The 4,435-nt window shown below is 42.8% G+C and overlaps 1 pseudogene; it reads left to right on the forward strand.

Annotated features, from left to right (window-relative positions):
* The first annotated feature begins 367 nt into the window (after positions 1–367).
* On the forward strand, positions 368–1,285 carry LOC119523675 (annotated as a pseudogene).
* The last annotated feature ends 3,150 nt before the right edge of the window (positions 1,286–4,435 follow it).

Below are 4,435 nucleotides of genomic sequence, written 5' to 3' on the forward strand. Positions count from 1 at the left end.
GCCACAGCTTGGCATCCTGTGTTCCCAGTTGGTACCCAAGACCTTTAGTGGTGTTGCTGGCAGAAGACCACCCACAACGTGGCTTGGGTCCAGACTGTGCCACAGTTCCTAGAGAGATGTGGGTCCTTGGAGCCTCTTTAGTGCTGGAGCTCAGGCCACAGGCATCCCCATGGTGGTGGAGGAACAGACCCTCTGGAAGGACTCTTCCTGGGAAGTTTTGCTAATTTGCAGCAGCTGGACAATGTTCCTAATTAATATGTCTGTCAGCATAATCATCACATCATTTCACTGTGGTGGCAGGGACTCGGCTCTGGAATTCTATCTAGAAAAAGCATCTGGATTCCAGTTTTTCAATGGCTTAAGACAACCAGAAGTACCTGCTCTTGAGTCTAGTGGGACTCTGGGGAAGATGTCCCTGCCCATCGAGATATACCACCAGGCATTCAGCTATAATGATGCCCTCGAAGACCCCATGCCCATGACTCCTCCTCCAACAGACATGGGCAGCATCCCCTGGAAGCCAGTGATTCCAGAGCACAAGTATCAGTACCTTGTCAAGGTGGAATAAGGAGAGGCCAATGTATCTGGAGAGGCCCTTCTGTGACACATCAGTAGCTACTCGCAGTGTGGACAAGGTCCTGGTGGTGAAGGCTAAAGCTACCCATGTCATCATGAGTTCTCTGATCACAAAACAGACCCAGGAGAGCATTCATCATTTTGAGCAACAGGAAGGGCTGAGAAATGCTGACTGCATATCCTGCAAGGGCCTTACCACCCAGGAGACCAAGTACTTTCAAATGTCAGAAGCACTTCACAAACTAAAGCTACAGAGTAGAGAGATGATGATAAAAGAAGAAAAGCAGCTTGCATCAGCCCAGTGTACTCAAAGCAGCACCCCCCACTCTTCCCCTAGGCGGAAACCCAGAGACTGGTTCACCTCTGGTACTTCCACAGCTTTACCTAGCCCAAATTCTAGCATCATGGATTCCAGAAGTGGGGATAAGGACAGAAACTCATCTGGAAAATGGAGCCTCTTTGGACCAAGATCCCTCCAGAAATCTGATTCAGAAGACTTTGCCACCCAGGCCTATAGAGGAGCTCAGAAGCCCTCTCCAATGGAACTGTTCCATATCCAGTCCACTTGCATGACTGAAGACCCAGCAGTCTTTAAGCTGGCTAAGATGGACAGGCCAGTGATGGAAGGGAAGAAACTGTCAGCAAGGACCCAAAGACCCACGATCTCAAACACCATGACCTGAATATGCTCATACCCACTGTGTTCTAGAGTACTTTCTATTCCAGGGAATCTGGATAGAGGGTGTCTTGCTATCCCTCCTTCTTCCCCCTCCCCCCTTTTTACCCTGGCTCTGACATAGGAAAGGTATATTTTTTTAAAACCTGTTAAACTGACGCTAGAACTAGGGACATAATTGGCTTTTGAGAAACGTTAGTGCAAAGCTTGTCTTTATTGTGTGAAGAAGCCATTTTTTTCTGCTTTAGTTTTAAGTTAGACTAACCAATCTCAGCAGTGATGTATTGGGGTCTTCATTACCTATTTTTATATCTTTTACACTGGACAAGAACTTTAATTATTGCTTACTAGGTAAATAATGTTTGTGATATTCCAAAACCCAGCCTTCTTGATTCCTTTACCACGGGCAACATGAGCATTGACAAATCATGGAGTAGTGGTGTTCACTGATTGGTTTAAACAACCCAAGCCCTCAGGATGCTGTGCTGGTACTGTGCTCTGGCCTTGGTGGTAAGGGGACCTAAGATCTGTTTGAGATCTCAGTACAGTTAAAAGCCAGACTTGGCAGGGACTTCTCTTCCTATTGTTCAAACTAGACTCTCCTGGTCTTTTGCAGAGACTTTTAATGGATCACTGTGTCCTGCAGCCATTGCTTCGCATAGTATCTCTTGGGCCAGTGCTGTTGGAGGGATGTTTCTCTTTACGTGTTATAGAGCCAACATTAGGTCTTGCATATCCTTTCTTGCACTTTAAAGGGAGATTAATTTCAACCAAACTCCAGTTTGGTTGAAAACTTCCTAAGGGAAAAATTCAGAGTACTGGTTTTGTATAGAAAATGGATGTTTAAGCTTTTTTAAAGTCAAGAAGACGGTAAACACAGTTAGATAATAGTCTTGAGATTTGTGTGAAGCTATTGTCACCCTATTTTGATTTCCTTATACAGCCCAGAACCTGAAACCATTTTTCCCTGTGGCGTGAAAAGGAAATTAACATTTTCTATATGAAAGCATTTTTCTGCAAAATGAGCCTTGTATCTTTATACACATGCATACTTTACTGAGGAGAAGAAAGAGGGAAACTGCCTTTTTATTTCTTTCCACTGTAAGATGTTCAATCATTTTCTTGAGCCCTATTTCAAATACCTGCTATTTTATGTTTTGCATATTACCTTGTCTACCTAAAGAGGTAACATTTCCATAGAGAGATTCTAGAGTCTAGGATGATCAGAACAACTAATTTATTTGTGTTTTCCTTTATGCTTGTTTCTCTTACTTGTTTTCACAGTAAAAATCCTTACTACTTTCTCAAAAACAACACGAAACCAAACAATATTACCCTCACTATAGGATACTTGTACAGATAGTCCTTTAGATCAGTGACAAATCATAGTGGACACATGAACTAGGACAAAGTTCAAAACTCTGCCATGTTCCTATTGCATTTTGCCCCTGATCTATGCTTGTTTTTTTAGTCCTCCTGCTCAGCAGTCTCCACCCTGCCATTGGGTATTTGTACCTGCTGTTCCCTAGACCTGAGAGGCACTTTCCTCCCTTCCTTGACACCTACTCCTCCTTCAGATCTCAGCTCAAGTGTCACTTCCTAAGGAAGCACTTTTTGACTTCCCTCACTAGGCCAAATCTCCCTTTGTATGTGCTCTCATAGCTAGTGTTTCTAGCTAGTCACTGGTCAGAGTTGGAATTTTGCTTTCATTTGTGAAATTATTTGATTGATTACTGCTTCTTCCACTAGTCTATCTGTTCTTAGAGAGCAAAGACCATCAAAGTACAGTGCCTGGAACCTAGTAGATGCTCAGATTATATTTGTTTACTGGATTAAAGCACCCTCTTCTACAAGTGGACAAGTCTCCTAAGGCCAATACACTGCACCTTAAAGAATACTTTAAAATAAAATTTAATAGGTGCCAGTGCTTTCACAAGCAGTATCACATTTAATCACCACAAAATCTCTGTCAGATATTGGTCTCCCAATTTAACAAAAGAAGATACCAATGCTGAGAGTGATTGAATAGTTTTCTGTGTCCATTTGTGCCTCATGGAGGGATCTCCTTTCATAAGCCCAATCCTTCTTTTATAACAGCTGTGCAGCTGGAATCTTAGCTGTGCTGAGGAATCCATCTCAGCCAAATACATGATTTATTTCCTCTCTTCCAAAAATGAGGATTTACTTTGCTTTTTATTGTTTTGCTGAAAGCAAAAGTTAGGCTCTAAATCCACCTATTGGATAAATAAAAGATTAATTGATTTTAAATGAAAGGATCAAATATCAGAACACAGATGCTGCATACTCCAGGCAGAAGTGTCGTCCCAGCCATGATGCATCATGTGTGGTGGTGTGAAGCTAAATGTACCCCAGAAAAACATGCTTTTAAATCTAATCCATTCCTGTGGGTGTGAACCCATTGTAAGTAATATCTTTTGATGAGGCTACTTCATTCAAGGTGTGACCCACCTCATTCAGGATGAGTCTTAATCCTATCAGTGAAGTCCTTTATAAATGGAATGAATACAGAGAGAAAGAGAGAGCAAGAAAGCCATGGAAACAAGAGACTGAAAGGGTAAGAGCAGCAGATACTACCATGTGCTTTTCCATGTGGCAGAGGAGCCAAGGATAACCAGCAGCCTGTCTTTGGGAAGAAGGCACCACCTTGATGATGCCTTGATTTGATAATAAATTCTCATTGTTTAAGCCAGCACATTTCATATTTGCTTGAAGCAGCCTAGGAAACTAAAATAGTCATGCATGTGAAGCATTTCCCTTCTGCTGCTATCATGGCACACAGATCCAAAATGGCACTCAGAGGCCACACCTCATTGTTGAGGGGACACAGGATCTGGTTTCCCCATCCCCGGCAATTTCAAAGACAGACATTGAATCTGCTCGCAGTTTCTGCACAAGGGAAAGCTCCCACTTGGCAAGGTCCTGTGTTATTTATCTATTGCTGCATAACAAATTACCCCAAAATTTAGCAGCTGAAAACAACAAACATTTGTTGTCTCAATTTCTGTAGGTCAGGAATGCAGGAGCCATTTAACTGAGTGGTTTGGCTCAGGGTCTTTCATGAGGTTGCAGTTATCTTGAAGCTGGAGGTTGTGCTTCTAATCTCTCTCGTTTGGTTTTCAGCAGGACGCAGTTGGCTGGAGACCTCAGGTCCTTGCCACATGG

The sequence above is a fragment of the Choloepus didactylus genome, chromosome X (genome assembly GCF_015220235.1).
Source record: "Choloepus didactylus isolate mChoDid1 chromosome X, mChoDid1.pri, whole genome shotgun sequence".
Lineage (NCBI taxonomy): Eukaryota > Metazoa > Chordata > Mammalia > Pilosa > Megalonychidae > Choloepus > Choloepus didactylus.